The sequence below is a fragment of the Leucoraja erinacea genome, chromosome 2, assembly GCF_028641065.1.
Source record: "Leucoraja erinacea ecotype New England chromosome 2, Leri_hhj_1, whole genome shotgun sequence".
Taxonomy (NCBI): Eukaryota; Metazoa; Chordata; class Chondrichthyes; order Rajiformes; family Rajidae; genus Leucoraja; species Leucoraja erinaceus.
Genome location: NC_073378.1, coordinates 35,568,021 through 35,592,292, shown reverse-complemented (window position 1 = coordinate 35,592,292; position 24,272 = coordinate 35,568,021). Strand labels below are relative to the sequence as shown.

Sequence of the window (24,272 nt, the reverse complement as noted above, 5' to 3'; positions counted from 1 at the left end):
GATTACTCTGTAAAGACCCTAATCGAGTGACATCGAGTGACAGCCGATGATGACTCCATAAAGACTGCACCTGAGGTCACGTTTAAACCCGGGTCTCTGGCACTGTACGACAGCAACTCTACCACTGCGCCACCGTGCCGCACCTAGGCATGAACTCGGTGGGCCGAAGGGACTGTTTCTATGCTGTATCTTTACACTAAACAGAAGATATTGTGAGGAGCAACAATACATAGATGTCTAATAACTCAGCCAGATGTTTGAGAGTGCTTGCTCAGCCACAACAGGTGATCAGCCTCAGGGTTTTGACTGCAGAAAACCCCAGGAAAGGAACCTTCTGTAATTATTTGAGGAACAAAGTGGGCCTTGTGAACACGTCCAAAATTTCTCATCATTGTTCTTTTATTATGCAAATCCTGCATGTTCCAGATCTATTTAATCTGTTAAGGCACACTAACACCTCTACCTCCTAGAGTCCTAGAGTGATACAGTGTGAAAAAACATCGTGATCAGCAGCCAAATTGATGAAAGATTTGTACCACTGCAGTCGTTCCTCATTCTCCCTGCTCCCATCCAGCAGAAAACACCGAAGCATGAAAGCACTCACCACCAGACTCAGGGGGTAGCTTTACTTCCGTCTGTTATCGGGCTTCTGAATGGTCTTTGCAAAGGCAAGTGTAGTGATCAATCTCCTTCTACCACATTGTGGCAATTGGACTTTGTGGAAGTGATGCTCTACAATGCTGAGAACTACATTCCGCTGTAAGGTTATAAGGTCATAAATGATAGGAGAAGAATTAGGCCATTCGGCCCATCAAGTCTACTCCACCATTCAAGCACGGCTGATCTATCTCTCCTTCCTAATCCCATTTTCTTGCCTTCTCCCCATAATCTCTGACACCCGTACTAATCAAGACTCTATATCTTCATTAAAAATGTCCACTGGTATGTATCCACTGGTCTCCACTGCCTTTTGTGGCAAAGAATTCCACTGATTCACCACCTTCTGAATAAAGAAATTTCTCCTCATTTCCTTCCTAAAAGAATGCTTGCTCTTTCTTTTGCACTTGATTCAGTTTGATCCTACTTGTGTATAATATTATCTCACCTGTTTGGATAGCATGCAAAACAATGCTTTTCACTGTACTTCAGCACACTTAAGGGCCTGTCCCACTTGGCAATTTTTACTCTTGAAAAAACACAGTGCATCAATACATCATCACGCCGCATCATGCCTCACGTCAATTTTTAGTTGACCTGATACGTCAATCAATGATGCCGGCAGTCGCCGAAAAAATTGTCAAGTGGGACAGGTCCTTTACACTATCCTACATATATTAGGGACAGTATTTAGATGAAGAGAGGCCCTAGGCTATTCCACTTGTGAGGCCCCTCCCAATCCCCTACCCCCACGACAAGAGGAAGATGGAAGAGTCCACCAGATTGACACCAATGTGCAGTCGAGCGTGGCCAAAGAGATAAGGGCTGGAAAGCTGCGCTTTTTATTTATTGCCAGTGCCAGTGTCGAGTTATCAGCTTGAAACACTATTATTCTGAAATGGAGGGCAAGGAAAATTACTGAAGTGTTGTTTAGAGGCTACAGTGCATTGTGACAGCATATGTAAGAAAGGCCTATGTCAGTGTCAAAAATATTATTCACCAGGCCCATACGAAGCTTTTCAAAAGGGGGTTGGCATGGCAGGATTACAAAAAATGTATGTGAAATAAGTGCACGCAGTGCATATCACAAGCGCGAAGCTCAAAGACCATTGCTGCCGAGGTGTGGGGTTTTAGATGCTCTATGGAGCATTCTGAGCCTTATTTTTGAGCATTTTTGCACCAAATTTATGACCAATATTTCAGAAATAATTTTGGTTGAGTCAAGAGTAATGAGTGGTTGCAATGGGATGATTGGGATCATTGTTGTATACATTTTTTTAAATCAAGAATTGAAGTTGGCCTTGTTTTAATAATCAAGTTGTACTGTAAAATGTTATGTAAAATGTTATAAAGGAGTATACAAACACTGCAAATAAAATACTGTAAGTTTTTTCAGTAAATAAAACCTTTTTTTAGAAAATGTTTTGTGTGTTGATTTGATTGCCTGTTACTGTTCGATTGTGTTAGTGTGTGCCATTAAAAGTATGATGCAAAATGAAAGTCGCAAACTATGGAATTCATATATTTCAGTTTTGTTATCAAGGAAAAGAAAGCAGTTCCAATTGTTTGATATTATTAATATGGAGGAGAAAATATAATTGCTCCAAAACCTACCTTAATTTTGCAATCTCACTAAAGATAATCCCCTTTCCCTCTCCCCCCTCCTCCTTCCCTCTCCCTCTCCCTCCACCTCTCCCTCCCTCCCACCTCTCTCTCACCCCCCTCCCCTCCCCCTCCCCCCCTTCCCCTCTCCCCTCTCCCCCCTTGCCCTCTCTCTCTCTCCCCTTCCCCTCCCTCTATCTCCCCCCTCAGTCTCAACCCCCCCTTTCCTCCTCTCACACCCCCCCCCCCCCCCCCTCACTCCCTCCCTCCCTACCCCTCTCTCTCCTGCAACTAAATATTCCACTACTTACCTGGAGTAGACAAGAGGCATCGAGGTGATTGTGTGGCAGTGCAAATGGAGATCTGAACCCGCCCTGGCCCACTGCACACGCGTGGAGAGACAGCGTCATTCTGCGTCGCCAGCTTCCCCCAACTGCGCAATTTTTCCCCCAAAACTTCCAGCGGGCCGGAACCAGAATTTTGGGTAATTTCCGTCAAAGTGGAAACGCTGATAGCTCTCCAATTTTTTTTTTCTGTTTTTTTTTACTCTGGGGAAAAAAACACCTTGGCCGGAGGCCCCCTATATATTGAGGCCCTCGGCTTCAGCCTACGAAGCCTATAGGTAAATCCGGCCCTGCCGAGGTCCATCTAGATCGTGAGGCCCTCGGCTTAAGCTTGTGAAGCTTATACGTAAATCCGAAACTGGACACATTAAAATTTTACCAAGTCAATTAATCTACGTACCAGCACGTCTTTGGAGTGTTGGGGAAACCGGAGATCCTGGAGGAAAGCCACGCAGGTCACGGGGAGAACGTACAAACTCCGTACAGACAGCACCCGTAGTCAAGGATCGAACCCTGGACTCTGGAGCTTTATGGCTGCACACCGTGCCGCAGATAATGTACACAGAGCTCGGCAGCAACTGTAATCCAAATGAAACACTTGGCTACTATCAGTATCTTACCCCTTTCAAAGTGTATTCCATTCTAGCAAGACACGCCAGCCTGTGACAGACGTTGCAATATTTAAAGACAAGCTAACTCTGATCCTTCACATAAATATTTTGCCAGAGGGTAACTGTCTATAAGCTAAAATCATCTGATTTCAAAATGTACCAAAGTTTGGCTTTACAGCATTCCACATTTGATAAGTAATGCATGCGTCGTTTGGGCATAATCTTTGCATGACAATTTCCGAAAAATATTTTACACCATAAATTATTTTTTTAATATTTAACTTCTTTGTATTGAAACAGAATAATGCAGCCTGCATGTGTTAAGCAGATCTTCTCCATTGAATATATGAATTACCACATTTTCAACCAGAGGTTCCTGTGTTTACTTACCATCTATACTTAAATACAGCTGTCAAATGCCCTGTGGCATCATTCACTGAACTGCTGTAAAATACCAGCCTTATTCTCAGACAGCTGAAAGATTTAGACCAGTTTTCCAATCTGGTAAACCTAGATTAGACGCACAGAATCTCTTGCCCAGAGTAGGTGAATTGAGGACCAGAGGACATAGGTTTAAGGTGAAGGGGAAAACATTTAATAGGAATCAGAGTGGTAACATTTCACACTTCAAAGGGTAGTGGGTGTATGGAACAAGCTACCAGAGGAGGTAGTTCAGGCTCTCCCAACATTTAAGAAACAGTTAGACAGGTACATGGATAGGACAGGTTTGGAGGGATTTGGGCCAAACCCGGGTAGGTGGGTCTAGTGTAGCTGGGACATGTTGGCCGGTATGGGCAAATTGGGCAGAAAGACCTGTTTCCACACTGTATCACTTTATGACTTTTTGCCACATTGGCAAAACCTCTATTTGCTGTTAAGCTATGGGCTAAATCAGTAATCAAGTATTACTTCAGCTGTTTGTGTCCATCTTTAGTGTAAACCAGCATCTGCAGTTTCTTCCTACATATTTTGTCTGCTCCACTGCGATATCTCAAGGTATGCCGACGTTGAAGAAATTCTCCTCCTCTCTCCAACGAGAGTTTTGCAACATTCTCACTCGTTCTCTTTCCCCTGACTTTCAGTCTGAAGAAGGGTCTCGACCCTAAACTTCACCTATTCTTTTTCTCCATAGATACTGCCCGAGCCGTTGAGTAACTCCAGCTTTCTGTGTCTATCTTCCATGTGAACCAGCTGTTTCTTCCTGTACACGTCTAAAACTACATGTTGTGGATAGGAGGCCAAAGTGCTTGAAGAAGTTTGTGTCCGCTTGTTCTCAACAACATCAACTTCTTTTAACTTAGCGAAATGTCGGAGGCATTTCACAAAGGCATTATCAAATAACAAATAGGGAATGTTGGGGCCATTAACAAAAACGTGATCAACGAGGATGTCTTATAAGTGGCAAGAGAGGAAAAGAGGCAGGGACATTTATGGAAGGACTTGCTTTTGTTAGGACCATTATATGTCACCTGGTGCTGATGTACAACTGGAATGAATAGCATTCAAAAAGCCATCCGCTTGGGATGGTGTATGTAAAGTAAAACAAGACCGATTACCCATGTGCAAATTGTGAGCAATTTTTTGGGCACCATATCTGAGGAAGGATGTGCTGGCTCTGGTGAGGCTCCAGAGGAGATTTACAAGAATGATCCCAGGAATGAGTGGGTTGACATATGATGAATGTTTGATGGTACTGGGCCGGTTCTCTGTACACTTAAGAAGGATGAGGGGACACCTCATTGAAACATATAGTGAAAGGCTTGGATAGAGTGGATGTGGAGAGGATGTTTCCATTAATGGGAGAGTGTAAGACTGGAGGTCAGAGCTTCAGAATTAAAAGACATTCCTTTAGGAAGACGAGGAATTTCATTAGTCATTAGATGTTGGTGAATCTGCAAAGTTCTATGCCACAGAGCGCTGTGGAGGCCAAGTCAATTAATATTTTTAAGGCAGATAGATAGATTCTCGATTTGTACGCATGTCAGGGGTTATGCAGGGAAGGCAGGAGAATGGGGTAAGGAGGAGATTTAATGACGGAGTAGACTTGAGGGGCCGAATGGCCCAATTCTGCTCCTATCACTTGTGACCTTATGACCTAATCCTGTGGTAGGAAGGTCAAACTAACATAGTCACGGAGATGTCACATTTTGGGTCGAGACTCTTCTTCAGACGAGTCTTGACCCGAAACGTCACCCATTCCTTCTCTCCAGATATGCTGCCTGTCCTGCTGAGTTACCCCAGCAATTTGTATGTATCTTCGTTTTAAACCAGCATCTGCAGTTCCTTCCTACACACTTGGTAAACCAGTTTGGATAACTATTTAATGGGTTTTTTCCAATAATCCCAACAATCGATCTAAGACACTGCAAACATTTGTTCAATTTTGACTATTTTTATTCAATCACTTTTAAATGCTGCAGCTGGAAGTAATATTCCCGCAGGTTTTATACATCTTGAACAGTCAGATTACTTCATAATGGAGCAGGAGAATGTCAAGTAGTCTTGTCAAACGCTGCATTAAATATGGATGTAACTTCAGTGAATTTAAAATGGATTTTGCTTCCAGTGAACTGCAAACATTTAATAACTTGAGGGAACAGATTTAAGGTGAAATAAAGAGAGAAAGAAAGAGAGAAAGAGAGAGAGAGAGAGAGAGAGAGAGAAAAAGAGAGAGAGAGAGAGAGAGAGAAGAGAGAGAGAGAGAGAGAGAGAGAGAGAGAGAGAGAGAGAGAGAGAGAGAGAGAGAGAGAGAGAGAGAGAGAGAGAGAGAGAGAGAGAGAGAGAGAGAGAGAGAGAGAGAGAGAGAGAGAGAGAGAGAGAGAGAGAGAGAGAGAGAGAGAGAGAGAGAGAGAGAGAGAGAGAGAGAGAGAGAGAGAGAGAGAGAGAGAGAGAGAGAGAGAGCGCTTCCGTGGGCGCTGGTCACCACGTGGGGTTGAGAGTATTGTGAACAATGAATGCGATGTTGTATTATAATGATACTTGATATAGTGTAATTTTTGTTTATGATTTGATGTGTTATATCATATGTTTGTGTCGAATAAAGTTTTTGAAAGGAAAAAAAAAGAGAGAGAGTGAGAGAGGTTAAGCTGTCGTCTGTAGGTTGAGAATTTTGACCAGAGATACTGCACAGAAACAGCCCCTTTAATCATGGCTGAGCTACTTTTCCCTCTCAACAACATTCTCCTGCCTTCTCCCCGACACCTTTACTAATCAAGAATCTGTCAATCTCTGCCATAAAAATATCCATTGACTTGGCCTCGTTCTTGCTATTGAGGGAGTGCAGCGTAGGTTTACAAGGTTAATTCCCGGGATGGTGGGGCTGTCATATGCTGAGAGAATGGAGCAGCTGGGCTTGTACACCCTGGATTTAGAAGAATGAGAGGGGATCTCATTGAAACATATAAGATTGTTAAGGGTTTGGACACGCTAGAGGCAGGAAACATGTTCCCGATGTTGGGGGAGTCCAGAACCAGGGGCCACAGTTTAAGAATAAGGAGTAATCCATTTAGAACGGAGACGAGGAAACTCTTTTTCTCACAGAGAGTGGTGAGTCTGTGGAATTCTCTGCCTCGGAGGGTGGTGGAGGCAGGTTCTCTGGATGCTTTCAAGAGAGAGCTAGATAGGGCTCTTAAAAATAGCGGAGTCAGGGGATATGGGGAGAAGGCAGAAACGGGGTACTGATTGGGGATGATCAGCCATGATCACATTGAATGTCGGTGCTGGCTCGAAGGGCCGAATGGACCTATTGCACATATTGTCTATTGCCTCCACAACCATCTGTGGCAAAGAATTCCACAGATTCACCACCCACTCACAAAAGTAATTTATCCTCATTTCCTTTCTAAAGGAACGTCCTTTTATTCTGAGGCTATGGCCTCAGGACCTAGACTCTCCTACTAGTAGAATCATCCGCTCCATGTCCAGGTCTATCACTATTCAGTAAGTTTCAATGAGCTACCCCTTCATCCTTCTAAAGTTGCACCCTGGCCACACCCTCTTCTCACCTCTCTCATCGGGCAAAAGGTATACGCACACCAGATTCAGGGACAGGTTCTTCCCAGCTGTTATCAGGCAACAAGAGAGTTCCTGTGCTACAATCTTCCACATTGGAGACCCTCGGACTGTCTTTGATTGGATTTTACTAGCTTTATCTTGCACTAAATGTTATTCACGTTATTCCCTTTATCCTGTATCTGTACACTGTGCTTTAACCGTCTTAATTACAGCGCCAACCTTCCTGTTCATCGCGGTGTGTGTCTGTATCACCTTGGCTTTGCACCGTGTGAATGTCACTCAGACAGCGCTCCCCCACCCCGCTTGCCCTGTCCCCCGAACTGCATAACGGGCTGGTGAAGGAAGCGATGTGTGTGTGTGTGTTCCACTCTGACAGTCGCCGTTCTAGTTGCCAGTTTTTCAGGCGACTGCACCTGTACAATGTGTACTAATTCAGTCCGCTGAAAAATCGCCTAAGTGGGACAGGCCTATTAGTAGACGTGACATTCAGAAAATAAACTATTACTTCAGTTTGATTTATTTTCTTCCTTTATTGCTCTCTTGGAGAAGAGGAAAGTTACAAATAAATCACATGCCTCAGCTTATACCGTTTATTTTAGAGAGATACAGCATGGAAATAGGCCCTTCGGCCCACCGAGACCATGCCGATCAATGCTCACCCCATACACTAGCACTATCCTTCATACTAGGGACAATTTACAATTTCCCTAAATCGATTATCTTACAAACCTGTACTTCTTTGGAATGTGTGTGGAAACCAGAGCACCCAAAGGAAACCCACGCAGGTCACGGGGAGAACGTACAAACTCCATACAGACAGCACCCGTAGTCAGGATCGAACCTGGGTCTCTGACGCTGTAAGGCAGCAACTCTACCGCTGCGTCACTTGTACAGTTATGAGAGGCATAGATTGGGTAGACAATCAGAACCTTTGTCCCAGGAGGGAATTATTAAGAATAAGGGATAGGCCATTTAGAACGGAGATGAGGAAAAACTTTTTCACCCAAAGAGTTGTGAATCTGTGGAATTCTCTGCCTCAGAAGGCAGTGGAGGCTAATCCTCTGAATGCTTTCAAGAGAGCTCTTAAAGAATCAAAGATTATGGGGAGAAGGCAGGAACGGGGTACTGATTGTGGATGATCAGCCATGATCACATTGAATGGCGGTGCTGGCTTAAAGGGCCGAATGGCTTACTCCTGCACCTATTGTCTATTGTCTATTGTCTATTGTCTATTGTCTATTGTCTATTGAAATGACAAAGACTAGAAGGCATAGCTTTAAGGTGAGGGGAGCAAGGTTTAAAGGAGATGCGCAAGGCAAGTTTACTTGTACATTGTTTGTGATCATGTATTGTCTTTCCACTGACTAGTTTTCTTTTTATTTCTTAGGCCCCCTTTGGTCATGGCTGACCATGGGTGTCTCCAGGGTTCGAGGATGCCTGTGTGTGACTTTGTTTAACGTGGGGAGACTGGCGCACAGACAGCCACCACACGGTCCTTGACAGATCTGGGTCAGGATCCAGTGGCATGGAATCCAAGACGACCGGAGACCCTTTTCTGCTGCAGCCTTCATCCACCTTCCCAGCCGTTGTGACGCTCCACTAAGGTCAGCCATAGTCCTCCGCCTGTTCCACCATTGAGGTCTTGGTTGGATTGCTCTTTGTCAGAGACCTCCCCTTCGACCTGACTGCCATGGATGGCCCTACCAGGAACATAGCTCCAGACGGCATCGCTCTCAGGTTCTCAGGATCACACAAACCTTTCCACCACGACAAGGTGACCATCCATGGAGAAGACTAGATAGCACGCAACAAATGGCTTTTCACTCTGCCTCGGTGTGCGTGACAAGAAACTAAACAAAAATATACCAAACTCCAGTGAGTACTCTTCTAACGCAGACTTTTAGTGAGGCTCCACTTTGTTTCTCTTCCCTACGGGTGTATACGCAGGCTTTAGCTATTGCCAGCCAGTTATAAGTATACAGCTGGCCTCCAAGACCTGTGGATTGATTTTCCATCACAAGCTGGAAGCAAGGAGCATTTTCCACTTGGTGGGATCGGTATAACTTTCGTCAGCACCTGGAGAAGGCAGGAAAGTGGGATTAGGAGGCAGAGATCAGGCATGATTGAATGGTGGAGTGGACTCGATGGGCCGAATGGCCTAATTCTACTCCCACAACCTGTGAATTTGTGAACTGGGTTCAACTGCCTCACGGTACCACGGTAACGATGGCGCAGCGGTAGAGTTGCTGCCTTACAGTGTATGCAGTGCCGGAGATCAGGGTTCAATCCCGACTACGGGTGCTAGCTGCACGGAGTTTGTACGTTCTCCCCATGACCTGCGTGGGTTTTCTCCGAGATCTTCGGTTTCCTCCCACACTCCAACGATGTACAGGTTTGTAGGTTAATTGGCTTGGTGAATGTAAAAATGATCCCTAGTGGGTGTAGGATAATGTTAATGTGCGGAGATCGCTGGTTGTCACGAACCGGTGGGTCGAAGGGCCTCTTTTTCCGTGCTGTGTCTCTAAACTAAACAACACTAAACTATGCCTCCACTGGCAGCTTGTTCCTGTGAAACTCTCTGTCACCGAAGGCAGTGGAGGCTAGTTCACTGGGTGTTTTCAAGAGAGAGTTAGATTTAGCTCTTAGGGCTAACAGAATCAATGGATATGGGGAGAAAGCTGGAATGGGGTACTGATTTTGGATGATCAGCCATGATCATATTGAATGGCGATGCTGGCTCGAAGGGTCGAATGGCCTACTCCTGCACCTATTTCTATGTTTCTATGTTTCCATAGTCAGAGTTGCAGTTCTCAAATGCCCTGACACTTTGTAACTTCATTGGCGTTCTATACATGGCGACTCTTTGCATACTTTGTTTATAGAATGCAAAACAAAGAATTTCACAGGAACAACCAGCCAGAGGAGGTTTACTTTAGTTTTGTTCAGTTTAGAGATACAGCGCGGAAACAGGCCCTTCGGCCCACCGACCAGCGATGCAAAGGTACAGGACACCGACAAAGTTACAAAGTGTCAATTTGAGAACTGTAAAGGGCCTGTCCAACGAGCATGCGACTCCATACGGCAAGCGCGACCTAAAGCGACTCTCAGCGGCAAGTAGAATTGCGACCTAACCAGAAGCAGGGGCCACGCGGAGGTCGAGTGAGTGACATGAAGTGTGAGCTAAGTCCGCGGGAAAATCGTGCGTGACGTACGGCGTTGAGGCGGCTGCGGGCCGGCAGGCCGTAGCAGCATGGAATTTTTGAACACGGTCAGTTTTTCCGAGCCCCGCGCGATGTCGGGACCAGCTCCGCACAACTCCATACGGCTCCAGCGATCGAAGTGGGACCGGCCCCGCGGAGCCGTACAGCTGAAGCGACCACGTTAGGTAGCGCTTGGCGCATGGAGTCACTTAGGTCGCGCTTGCCGCATGGAGTCGCATGCTCATGCAACAGGCCCTTAACTCTATAGAACGAGCTGACAGAGGAGCTGGTTGAGGCAGGGACTAGTGCAACATTTAAGACACATTTAGACAGGTACAGGGATAGGACAGGATGGAGGGATATGGGACAAATGTGGGACTAGTGTAGTTGGGACATGTTGGCAGGTGTGGGCAAGTTGGGCTGAAGGGCCTGTTTCCAAACTGTATGTGACTCTATGAGAACTGCATCTGAAAATGTGTGGTTGGAAATTCTACTTCCCCACCCTCCTTGCTTGAACAATGGGGAAACCCTCCCTATTCCGAATGACTCTTTTTACTCCTCCCAATGCCCTTCCCTCTGGCTCCACATTTCACTCCCCACCTTCCTTCCTTATCAAATTCATTTTGTCTCTGCCACTAATCGCCTCAGTTACTATCTCCTCAGTCACTACAGCCTCAGTTACTATCTCCACCACTCTCTCTCCCACCAGACTCTCCTCCTCTCCCGAGTCCATCTATCACTTTCTAGATGTTACTCCAACCCTTCCATAGACACAGTTGGGTCAAGCTCCCCGTGACCATGTGGATGTTCCCCGGGTGCTCCGCTTTCCTCCCACGCTCCAAAGACGTACAGGTATGTCGGCTAGTTGGCTTTGGTAAAGGTTAGGAATTGTCCCGAGTGTGTAGGATAGTCCTGGTGTACGGGGATTGGTGGTCCGGCAGCTCCGATTTGGTGGGCCGAAGGGCTTGTTTCCACGCGGTTTCCACACGGTCTTTCTATACTAAACTAAACTAAATTTCACCAGCGCCCTGTTTTCTTCACCCAACAATGGGCCAACTCTATCATTCAGGTGCAAGTGGTGTGTGAATTTGAAGACAGTTGCCTGATTATACATCACCATTCCTTCTCTCCAGAGATGCTGCCTGTCCCACTGAATTATTCCAGCTTTTGTGTCTAAGTTTGCCTGATTTACATGCAGCCAGTATTAGCCATGTTATAAGAACATAACGTCATGTGATAGGAGCAAAATTAGGCCATTCGGCCCATCATAGAAACATAGAAATTAGGTGCAGGAGTAGGCCATTCGGCCCGTCGAGCCTGCACCGCCATTCAATATGATCATGGCTGATCATCCAACTCAGTATCCCGTACCTGCCTTCTCTCCATACCCTCTGATCCCCTTAGCCACAAGGGCCATGTCTAACTCCCTCTTAAATATAGCCAATGAACTGGCCTCGACTACCTTCTGTGGCAGAGAGTTCCAGAGATTCACCACTCTCTGTGTGAAAAAAGTTCTTCTCATCTCAGTTTTAAAGGATTTCCCCCTTATCCTTAAGCTGTGACCCCTTGTCCTGGACTTCCCCAACATCAGGAGCAATCTTCCTGCATCTAGCCTGTCCAACCCCTTAAGAATTTTGTAAGTTTCTATAAGATCCCCTCTCATTCTCCTAAATTCTAGAGAGTATAAACTAAGTCTATCCAGTCTTTCTTCATAAGACAGTCCTGACATCCCAGGAATCAGTCTGGTGAACCTTCTCTGCACTCCCTCTATGGCAAATCAAGCCTACTTCACCATTCAATCATGGCTGATCTATCTCTCCCTCCTAACCCCATTCTCCTGCCTTCTCCCCAAAACCCCTGTTGCCCATTGCTGCATTCAGCAGTGCAGAAGCTATCTCACCAGTGACTTGCACTGCATACATCCAAGATGTGATATAGAGTCATACAGCATGAAAACAGGTCCTTATGCCCAACTTGCCCACGCTGACCAAGGTGCTCCATCTACACTAGACCCACCTACCTGGTATAGGCCCATATCCCTCTAAACCTGTCCTATCCAGTTCTTGGGTGAAGAAGTTCCCTCTGGTTTATTGGCATTCGTTTCTCCTAATTACACTTAGTCAGTGTTCTCCACATTAGAACGAAAGGACAATGTGCTGTAATTGTAGACACAAGGAACTGCAGATGCTAGTTACAAAAAAAATAAACAAAGTGCTGGCATTTGTCCCCTTTGCAGGGAGGAATGGTGGCGCAGCGGTAGAGTTGCTGCCTTACAGCGTTTACGACGCCAAAGACCAGGGTTCGATCCCGACTATGGGTGCTGTCCGTACACCGTCTGTATGCTCTTCCCGTGAGCACATGGATTTTCTCCGTGATTTTCAATTTCCTCCCACACTCCAAAGACATACGGCTTTGTAGGTTTGTAGATTAGTTGGTCTCGGTAAAGATTGTAAATAGTCCCCTGAGTGTGGAGGATAGTGCGAGTGTACGGGGGTTGCTGGTCAGCTCAGACTTGGTGGGCCGGGGGCCTGTTTCCGTGCTGTATCTCTAAACTAGCACTGGGTTTTTTCTGGAGCTACTACTGCTCCTAACACGTATGAAATCATGCCCACCCTATCTACCTGTGACTCCACTTTCAAGGAATTATGTATCTGCACTCCCAGATCCCACTGCTCTACAACACTCCCCATGACCCTGCCATTAACTGTAAAAATCATGCCGTTACAGACATGTAATGCAGAGGCTCTATAATACCCCTTCGTGGCTAAACATTGAAAACACAGCAGTGAAAAATTCCTCCCTCTGTACTTTGCTTTTTTCCGAAACAGAATCCCCACATAAGTTGGTTGGTGAGAACTTCATTTTAAGAAATTCTATTCGAATTTTAAATCAGATAAGAAGTTTCAGTACATTGTCAAATGTCTCTATTTACACCCCCATATGTCACAACCACTCCTTTTTGCCATCACAGATGGATGGGGTGTTTGCTGTCTGGAGGGACAAGGGCCTTGCGACCCTCAGAGATCTATATATTGACAAAAAGTTTGCTTCGTTTAATCAGCTGAAATCAAAATTTAACCTTTCCAACTCTCATTTTTTTTGCTATCTCCAAATTAGGCACTACATTAAAGAACAAATTGCAAATTTTCAAACCATGCCTGACAGTTGCCCACTCTATGAGCTCCTGCAGCTTCCTCCAGACTCCAAACATCTAATATCTCGCTTTGTGAGTCTATTCACCACCTCTGTATCCACTACCCATCTGAAAGAAGCCTGGTCTACTGAGCTGAATTTCGAGGTGTCTGACGACACTTGGAATGAAGGTCTGACCAGAATCCAAACTTCTTCGATCAATGTCAGGTATAAACTGATTCAGTTTAAAGTCATCCACAGACTCCATTACTCAAAGACCAAATTACATCGAATCTACCCTGCTATTTCTCCATTATGTGACAGATGCAAAAGTGCAGATGGTTTTTTAACACATATTTTCTGGCTCTGTCCTCATATACAAAGATACTGGTCTAAAATATTTAAGTGGTTTTCTGGGGTCTATGGAAAAGATATTCTCCCTGATCCAGAACTGGCACTTTTTGGATGCTCAGAGACTGCTTTGTACTTCACGTCTGAAGAACAACAAGCACTGATGCTTGATATGGTGGCAGCCAAGAAAATGATCCTAACAGACTGGAAATCATCTACACCCCCCTGCTTCGAAAAATGGCTCAATGAAATGATAATAATCATACAGATGGAAAGGATACGCTTCTACAACTCCAAGGTACCAAACAACTTTTTAAGTGTTTGGGGACCATTTATCAACCATCTCAAAGTCCAATAATTTCATAATTTCATATTATCTGCAGTGATGTAGTCCTGTGACCTCTACTTCTGCTTTTGCAATGCATGACTGTGTAGCACCATGTGGATTGTACCAATACTGTTATGTCTGGTGGCTTTGTTTTATTAATTTTTATTTTTTTTTTTGTTTTTTTTCCTTCCTTTTTTTTCCTGTTGTCTTTTTCAGTTTTTATTTTATTTTATTTTTTTTTTGTTTGTTTTGTTCTGTTTTGTTAAAAAAATTGTATAAAATAATAAAAAATATATTTTTTAAAAAGGCCGCACTTGGAGTACTGTGAACAAATTTGGGCCCCATATCTGAGAAAGGATGTGCTGGCTCTGGAGAGGGTCCAGAGGAGGTTTACATGAATTATTCCAGGAATGAGTGGGTTAGCATATGATGAGCATTTGCGAGCACTGGGCCTCTCCTCGCTGGAGTTTAGAAGGTTCAGGGGGGACCACATTGAAACTTACAGAATAATGAAAGGCATAAATAGAGTGGATGTGGAAAGGATGTTTCCACTGGTGGGTCTAGGACCCGAATTAAAGGGCACTCTTTTAGAAAGGAGGTGAAGAAGAACTTCCTTAGTCAGAGTGTTCAAGAAAGAACTGCAGATGCTGGAAAATCGAAGGTACACAAAAAAGCTGGAGAAACTCAGCGGGTGCAGCAGCATCTATGGAGCAAAGGAAATAGGCAACGTTTCGGGCCGAAACCCTTCTTCAGACTGATAGGGGGTGGGGGGGAGAAGGAAGGAAAAAGGAGGAGGAGGATCCCGAGGGCTAAGGAAGGGGAGGAGACAGCAAGGGCTAACAAAATTGGGACTGCAGACTCCCCAAGCGGAATATGAGGTGCTGTTCCTCCAATTTCCGGTGTTGCTCGCTCTGGCCATGGAGGAGACCCAGGACAGAGAGGTCGGATTCGGAGTGGGAGGGGGAGGAAGTGCTGAGCCACCGGGAGGTCAGGTAGGTTCTTGCGGACCGAGCGGTGGTGTTCAGCGAAATGATCGCCCAACCTCCGCTTGGTCTCACTGATGTAGATCAGCTGACATCTAGAGCAGCGGATGCAGTAGATGAGGTTGGAGGAGATACAGGTGAACCTCTGTCGCACCTGGAACGACTGCTTGGGTCCTTGAATGGAGTCGAGGGGGAAGGTAAAGGGACAGGTGTTGTATTTCTTGCGGTTGCAACGGAAAGTGCCCGGGGAGAGGGTGATACGGGAGGGAAGGGAAGAATTGACAAGGGAGTTGTGGAGGGAGAAGGCAGAAGGCAGACATGGGGGGAGATGGGAAGATGTGGCGAGTGATGGGGTCACGTTGGAGGTGGCGGAAATGATGGAGGATTATTTGTTGTATGTGACGGCTGGTGGGGTGAAAGGTGAGGACTAGGGGGACTCTGCCCTTGTTACGAGTGCGGGGATGGGGAGAGAGAGCAGTGTTGCGGGGTATGGGAGAGTCCCTGGTGCGAGCCTCATCTATGGTGGAGGAGGGGAATCCCCAACGTCACCTCATTTTGCCACCATTAACACTACTGCACGCACACCAGGGACAATTTTACATTTATACCAGGCCAATTGACCTACAAGCTTGTACGACGTTGGAGTGTGGGAGAAAACCGAGGATTTTGGAGAAAACCCACGCAGGTCATGGGGAAAATGTTCAAACTCCATACAGACAGCAACCCTGGTCAGGATCAGTCCCAGGTCTCTGGCGCTTTAAGGCAGTGGTTCTATTGCTACGCCATTTTTTGTCTTCTTGCCTTTGCAATTATTCTAACTTAACTGCATTAGTAACATTGGGCGTTCTCCATTGTAATGATTGATATTTTTCAACTTTCTTGTGAATATGAGATGTATTACACCATCATTCTGTGTTGTCCACCAAATCAGTTTGCCCAATGTGGTGAAATTCACATTAGCTTCCAACCTCAATGATTATTCTCCAAGTATTAGATAATTAAAAGTTAGTTTTCAGGTTCACGTAATGAGGACATTAAGGTGTGACATCACTAAAACTATTTAGGCAGCGGCAAAGTAGGAAATTTAAAAAAAGGAAGAATAAATAAAATGAAAAAGTTAGAGGATTTTTAGCACAGAAGAACATTAATTCCTGAAGGCGAAATGAAACTTTACAACTGTTTATCTGTTTTTATCAATGCATATCTGAAATATTTACAAAATTTGTTTTACACTATTATTCACGATCAGCCATTTGGAAACGTTTACATGAAGGATTTATAAAAATGGATTTTCATCATTTGAGTATGAAGACACAGATAAGCATTCTGCAAAAGATAAGGGACATACCTGATATTTACGTTGTATCCAACTCATTATAAGGTTATCGTCTTGACAGCCAATAGTTCCCATTTTTCAAATTAGAAGAATTTCCAAATTCAACTTGCAGCAAATAGTTGACAATGAAGCCATGGAGCAAAGTTCAATTCTATTCCATTTTTGGTCAGCTCAACTTGTAGCCATTGCTCTTCATGTATAAATACTTAGAAGGTAAAGTAAACCCAAAGAAATATATTGTGGCCATTTTTCCGTCGTCTGGTGAGTTTGCAAAAGCAAACATGTGAATCCATTGATACATGGCTGTCTGGAATTGTATGGATCCATATTGGCTATTCGTCCACATTACGTTCACGGGAGTGGATATGAAATCTCCTGCGGTGTCTCCCCTAGCAGAAGAAAATATTTGTGAGTTAAAATACATATTCTTAAGCAAACAAAGGAGGACCCGGCCCGGCATAGGGGAACCGCCGTGAGGGGGTGGAGGGCAAGATGAACAAAGGAGGACCCAGCGTGGGGGACTGCTATGAGGGGTGGGGGGAAAACAAAGGTGGATCTGGAGTGAGAGGGAACTGCCTTGAGGGAGGTGGAGGGGGGAGAACAAAGGACCCAGCGTAGGGGTGGGGGATGGAGCATCAACAAAGGTGGACCTGGCTCGGGATACTTTGATACTTTGTAACTTTGTCTATACCCTTTATGTGGTGACTATTTGCATACCGTGGGTATGCAAGCAAAGAATTTCATTGTGACTTGCCACATGTGACAATAAAGTATTCATTCATTCATTCATTCTAAATTATAACAGCTAGAGCTGTGCTTGGGTATGGCAACACTCTACTGGACTGTTTGTAAGAAAATAATTTCACTGTGTCTCATGCACTTCGCATGAGACAATAAAACCTTCATTAAACTATTGAAACACTATCTTAATGCAAAACTAATTTGATGATTAAAGGTCAATGATTTGAAAGGCAAACTGCTTCTTTCTCCAAATCTGCTGCCCGATCAGTTGAATATTTCCAACCTTTTCATGTTTGATTCAGATTTTCAGAATCTCCAATATCATGCTTAGTTAGTTGACATTTATCTCACCACAGTTCAGCATCTTCATGAAAATTAAGTATCCCATGCATTCTGTGGAACAATCAACAACTAACATCAGGCAATAAGGATTACCTGCATTATAATACCTTGTAAATAAAAATAATATGTTCAGAATGCAGTTAAAGTCTGACAGGCAAAGGAGGAGGACTGACTGAACTTTGTTGCCTTCCACCACAGTGAAAAATGCTGTGGTGGATGTTTGTGTTAAATTCTATTGTGTATTGTGTGTTCTTTTTAAGTGTATCACTGCTGGCAAATTCATTTCACTGCACCTTCGGGTGCATGTGACAAATAAAATTGACTTTGCCTTTGGCAGTAGAAACTCTAGTTTTATTTTTAATGAGCACGTTGGCGTAGCGGTAATGTTGCTGCCTTACAGCGCCAGAGATCCGGGTTCGATCCCAACTACGGGTGCTGTCTGTATGCAGTTTGTACTTTCTCCCCGTGACCGCGTGGGTTTCCCCTGAGATCTTTGGTTTCATCCCACACTCCAAAGACGTGCAGGTTCGTAGGGTAATTGGCTTGGTAAAATTGTAAATTGTGTGTTGGATAGTGTAAGTGTGCGGGGATCAAAGGACCTGATTCCACCCTGTAGCTCGAAATTAAACTAAACTAAAGGGTATACTTTACACAGAATTCCAGAAGCAATTAAGGAATTCCTAAAGGAAAATAATTTGTTACACTTAGTTGTGAAAATTCAGGGTAAAGTCTAGCGATGGGTAAGAAAGGGACGGGGTGATGGATTTTGATTTCAGTGGCTGAAATAAGTCAGGTCAAAGACCATCTTCATGTGTACCTGCTGAAAAATGAACAATTTTACATTCTTATGTAGGGTATGAGCCTACTACTGACCAGTGAGTAAAATAGTCTTATATCCAACTACAATTCATCTCAGTGACAGTTTCTCCAAAATCTGTTACAGAGATTTTACATCTTTATACAGGCTGTAAAACTTTCAAAAGTTTTCTTTTATACGAAAGTACAACAAAAACTTTTTTTTTTAATTTGGTAATGACTTTTATTTGGTCAGAGTGGTGGATCCTCGTCAGAAATTCGTATATTCTGGACTTTTGAAGGATGAGACATTATTGAAACATATAAGATTATTAAGGGTTTGGACACGTTAGAGGCAGAAAACATGTTCCCGATGTTGGGGGAGTCCAGAACCAGGGGCCATTGTTTAAGATTAAGGGGTAAGCCATTTAGAACGGAAATGAGGAAACACTTTTTCACACAGAGATCTGTGAGTCTGTGGAATTCTCTGCCTCAAAAGGCGGTGGAGGCCGGTTCTCTGGATACTTTCAAGGGCTCTCAAAGATTGCGGAGTCAGGGGATATGGGGAGAAGGCAGGAACGGGGTACTGATTGTGGATGATCAGCCATGATCACATTGAATGGCGGTGCTGGATCGAAGGGCCGAATGGCCTACTCCTGCACCTATTGTCTATCATCAATTGTCTAAATAGACCTTATCTCACTTTGTTCTGTCATTTGTAATTGTTGATTTACATTTGGAAAACAGATTGTCAGAAATATTGGCAATAATTTGAGGAATATTCTGTTCACTGCTTCACATTGAATTAGAAATTTTATCAACATCCAAAGAAAAAAAAAACAAACGCACCCCTACCCAATGGAGGAATTTATATGTAAACATGAATTGGCTGTGATTTCATAAGTTACAGGAGCAGAATTAGGCCATTCAGCCCATCGAACGTTCACTGCCATTCAATCATGGTTGATCTATCTTTCCCTCTCAAACACATTCTTCTGTCTTCTCCCCATAACCCCAACAGCCGACTAATAAAGAACTGTCAATTTCCACCTTAAAAATATCGATTTGGTCACCACAGCCATCTGTGGCAATGAATTCCACAGATTGACCAACATCTGACTAAAGAAATTCCTCCTCATCACCTTTCTGAAGGTCCTTTTGTTCTGAGGCTGTGGCCTCTGGTCCTAGACTCTCTCACTAGTAGAAACATCCTCTCCACATTCACTCTACTATTAAATGCTTAAATACACCATTGAATCGTCAGAGATATCTGTGCTATTGCATCGCTAACATCTCTGAGCATAAACATCAGTTCAGTTTAATGTCACATGTCCTGAGGTAAAAAGCTTATGTTGCCTGCTATCCAGTCAGCCGAAAGACAATACATGATTGCAATCGATCCATTTATTGGGCACTTTACTATGTTTATGATAGGTAGCAATTTAAGATTCCTTCAGCGGTGTGACAGGTTTAATTAAACTGTGATTAGAAGCAATGGCCAATGAAGAAAAACAATGAAGAAAGAACAGAATAATGAAAACAGAGCAAAATAAAACACTTGCACAAGCTCAAGTTTGGCTTTCTTACATCCAGATGGATGGAGATGATCATATCTTTTGATTCTGCTGTAATAAGTATTCCTAAACAAAGGAAATGTGTAGGAAGGAAATGCAGATGCTGGTTTAAACCGAAGATAGACATAAAATGATGGAGTAACAGGCAACATCTCTGGAGAAAACCGTTGAAACATCACCTATTTCTTTTCTATAGAGATGCTGTCTAACCCGCTGAGTTACTCCAGCTTTTTATGTATATCTACTAAACAAAGGACATGGGTTATGCTGGAACACACTTGCCCTTGCAGTTATCAAACAATTTACCTCCAATCAACAGGTTGCAAGGTGAATTCACAATCTTTGGTCACCAACTATCGGGTCCCAATGGTCACAAAGGATTTAAATTGATATTGTTTTATATTCTGGTTGATTGTTTTATATGCGTTAGTTTACAGTTTACAGTTTAGTTTATTGACATGTGCACCGTGGTACAGTGGAAAGCTTTTGTTGCGTGTTATCCAGTCAGCGGAAAGACAATACATGATTACAATCCAGCCATTTACAGGGTACACATACATGATCAGGGAATAACTTTTAGTTAAAGGTAAAGCCAGCAAAGCCCAATCAAGAAGAGTCCGAGAGTCACCAATGAGGTAGAGAGTCGTTCAGGACTGCTCTCTGATAGTGGTAAGATGATTCAAGCAGTCTTGTGAAGTGTCAAGCAATCTGGTTAAAATACCAATTGCATCAAAATTAACAAGGTGGCACTGAAAGATGATTGCTTGTGTGCAAAGCTGTTGGTAAAGAACATCATTGCAAGTGCCACCACAATGGAACTTTCTGTGTTCTATTTGGAATAGTGTACATTACACAATTAAACCTCTCTAACTGAAATCTTCTTTAATCGCGGTGCGTGAAAACATGCACCTTACCAAAATAACTCGGGCATTTGCACGTTCCTATCCTTTACACGAATAGTAAATATATGTAGTACGTAAGGATGAACTGCAGATGCTGGTTTAAACTGAAGATAGGCGCAAAATGCTGCAACAACTCAGCGGGTCAGGCAACGCCTCTGGAGAAAAGAAATCGGTGAAGTTTTGGGTCGAGTCGCGACCAGAAACATCACCTATTCTTTGTTTAAGAAGGAACTGCAGATGCTGGAAAATCGAAGGCACACAAAAATGCTGGAGAAGCTCAGTGGGTGCAGCAGCATCTATGGAGCGAAGGAAATAGGCAACGTTTCGGGCCGAAACACTTCTTCAGGCTGATTCAGACACCTATTCTTTTACTCCTGTAAATATATATTTAGTTTAGTTAAGTATATCATTGTCACGTGTACAGAAGTACAGTGTAAGGCTTTTGTCTGCATGCTATCCAGTCAAAAACAATTATACATTAATACGCTCGAGGAATAGGTGACGTTTCGGGTCGAGACCCTTCTTCAGAGTTACTCCAGCTTTTTGTGTCTTTCTTCGGTTTAAACCAGCATCTGCAGTTCCTTCCTACACTTGAATATAGTCAAGCTGGGCACAGTGCAAAGATAAATGATAAAGGGCGCAACATTTAGTGCAACATATATCATTAAAGTCCGATTTAAATAGTTCAATGGTCTCCAATGAGGAAGATGAGAGAACAGGACCGCACATTGCGAAGGATATTCTTTATTATAGTTACAATTTTTTTGTGATAAGATTTGTTGGAAGCGATAGATTTATTTAAAAAAAAAAACATTCTGGGACAATAAGTGTTAACAGAGCGAAACAACAAGGAAAATAAAAGTAGAAAAAGGGGCAATGGAAGAATTGACTGAATAGACGCGGTACCACACATACATACACCAACAGTCCGCTATCACGAGGATTCCCTGGGTAACAAAAGAACAGGGAGTGGCTGAACACGACCAAAAGTGAAGAAGCTAAAAACCTCATCCACAAAATCAATCACGAAGGATTCACCCCAATTCCCATTAATATCTGGTTGTAGATGGGTTGTAAATTCCGGCCGCACGTTCAAATCCATCTGTCTGCAACCAATACAGTGGCCCCCATAATCTATTGTGTAACTCTGGCATTATATACCGCGCCCGAGACCTCGTGTAAAACAATGATACGTTTGGCCAGATTTGTAATATTCCGTATAGCAGGCTGGATTTCATATAAAGTACAGGATCCCTGAACACAGAATGTGGCAGTAAAAAGTTTCACCCATACATTGTATTAATTAATTAATTCTCGTCCCACCTTGGAGGCATTGCGAAGCATCTCAAAAAAAAGTATTTTCTCTTACATGTTGGCGAACGAGTTTCTCAGACATATATGGTCCCAGACGATATGCAGTGCACTGCCCTGCCGACTACACATTCAGAAGGTTCAGAAGATGAGTTCAGTCGATATGAAAAAGCCAAAATATTCTTCTAGTGCGAATACCTAAAACTATTTGGATCGCTTTATCCACAACGAGGTCACACGGGGAGGGGACAAAGACTACGAAGAAACGAGTTTAAGACCAAGAATAACATAAAGAGTGATAACAGTTAACGTATTAAGACTGGCCACGGCACTAAACAAAGAACTTGGATGCCTAGGGTTGGTCTTGGGCGATTCGTGTTATCGGATTGTTCAACCCAGTTCCGTGCTGAGAAGATGCACGTACAATTGTTTTTTGTCTCCTGTTGATATTCTTCTACCCCCCCCCCCCCCCCCCCCTTCCTCCTTCGCCGCGGATACGAATAAAATGGAATTGTATTCGTCCTATAATATTAACCCAGTGGGTTTGAAACCCATTCTTTTGGAGGAGAGAATCTATATTTAGGAGAAGTGGAAATGTATTAACAATCTGGTGCGTTAACTATTGCTGGAAGACCCAACTTTTTTTTTGTTCAAATCCACTGGAAGAAATCGGAGAAATGTTAGTGTTGAGGGGTCTGGAGGTTATTGTATAGAGGGGTGAGGAAATCGATATACTGAGATGTTTGTATTTCCACTCATTCATAAACAATGGCAACTAACTACTGCACTGTTAAACAATCTAAATATCGCAAATGTGTGTGTGTGTGTGTGTGAGGGGGGGTCCACAAGTTCGATCCCATTGTCAGTTTTTCTTCCGAATTCTGCTTTAAAAAAATACTGCGACCGGGCGATATGTTTTCATTTAGTCTGCAACAGAAGCATAAATGTCAATACCTCACAGTTTTTTTAAGCCCTTAGCACAGGTCAGCGATAAAAGCCCAGACCTGAGATTTTCGCCGATCTCATCTTTATTTCGCGACATCACCTCGGAAAAATGATCACCTTGCAATTTGGTTTTCAAGAGCAATTCGGTGCTAGCCCGGGCAGTCGATGCCTTCCGCGGTGAATTGGTTGCCGGTTCCGTGGTTCTTGCACAAGACGCTTGTTTTCAGTGTTGATGATCCCAAAGTGAGAACAAAGACTGAGTCGGGCCTTCAGAATACAATGTAAGCAGCAGCTACAAAGGCGGCAGTTCGCACTCACTTTCTTACCTGTTGCGCGCCCACTGTGCATGAATATAAAACAACAACAAAAAAATGTCTCGGGCCGCCCCCCCCCCCCCCCCCCCCAGTTATTTTGAGCAACGTCTGGTGGAGAAACAATAAGAAAAAGCAACCAAGAGAGAAAAGTTTATCGGCGGCCGTTTAGCATAGAAATAGAAAGAGAGCCATTTCTTCAACTTTTGTCCCCTGCGGCGCGTTTTGTGATGTTTAAAAACATATACTACATCGCGAAAGGATGTCAAGATGTTGGAAATAATACGCATTTTAAAAAGAAACTTACCCTTGAGGCATGGACGTGGATATCACCTGCAGCCACAGCTTGTAAGCCCTCCAGGAGTGTTAGGAGTGGTGTGCGATGGTTCATTCTCTCCGATCTCTCTCAAGCCCCGGACGAGAACAAAGGAAACCTCTCTTGCCACCGCGTACAAGCCCTTTGTATTTAACTTTGCTGCTGACGCGCACACGCACTCTCTCTCTCTCTCTCTCGCTCTCTCCCTCTCTGCTCTCACTGCAGCTCAGAGCCCAACCTCGCCATCCTATAGTGGTAACATTCACATCGGGTCCCCTCCACACCCACACCCCCTCTCTCCGACACCCCTCCCCCCCCCCCCCACAAGACAACACGTATCGTGAGAGACAGAGAGTTTGTAGGGTGTTGCTTTTGTTTTGTTTTTAAATTATTAGCCAAGGTCGCATTTACTTATTTTAAACGAAGTTTGGAGCGCTTGACAATACTTTTTTTTTCTCTTTGTGCTCGTTTTCAGAA

General features: G+C 43.9%; 1 long non-coding RNA gene across 1 annotated transcript in view; it reads right to left on the bottom strand.

The window, feature by feature from the left end:
- The window catches only part of LOC129708832 (uncharacterized), a 28,862-nt gene extending 4,810 nt beyond the window's left edge, over positions 1-24,052 (bottom strand). The window contains exons 1-2 of the long non-coding RNA XR_008725420.1: positions 23,787-24,052; positions 16,571-16,947 (exon numbers count right to left, since the gene is read on the bottom strand). This is a non-coding gene — a long non-coding RNA (uncharacterized LOC129708832). The remainder of the gene's footprint in view (positions 1-16,570; positions 16,948-23,786) is intronic.
- Between the last annotated feature and the right edge of the window lie 220 nt (positions 24,053-24,272).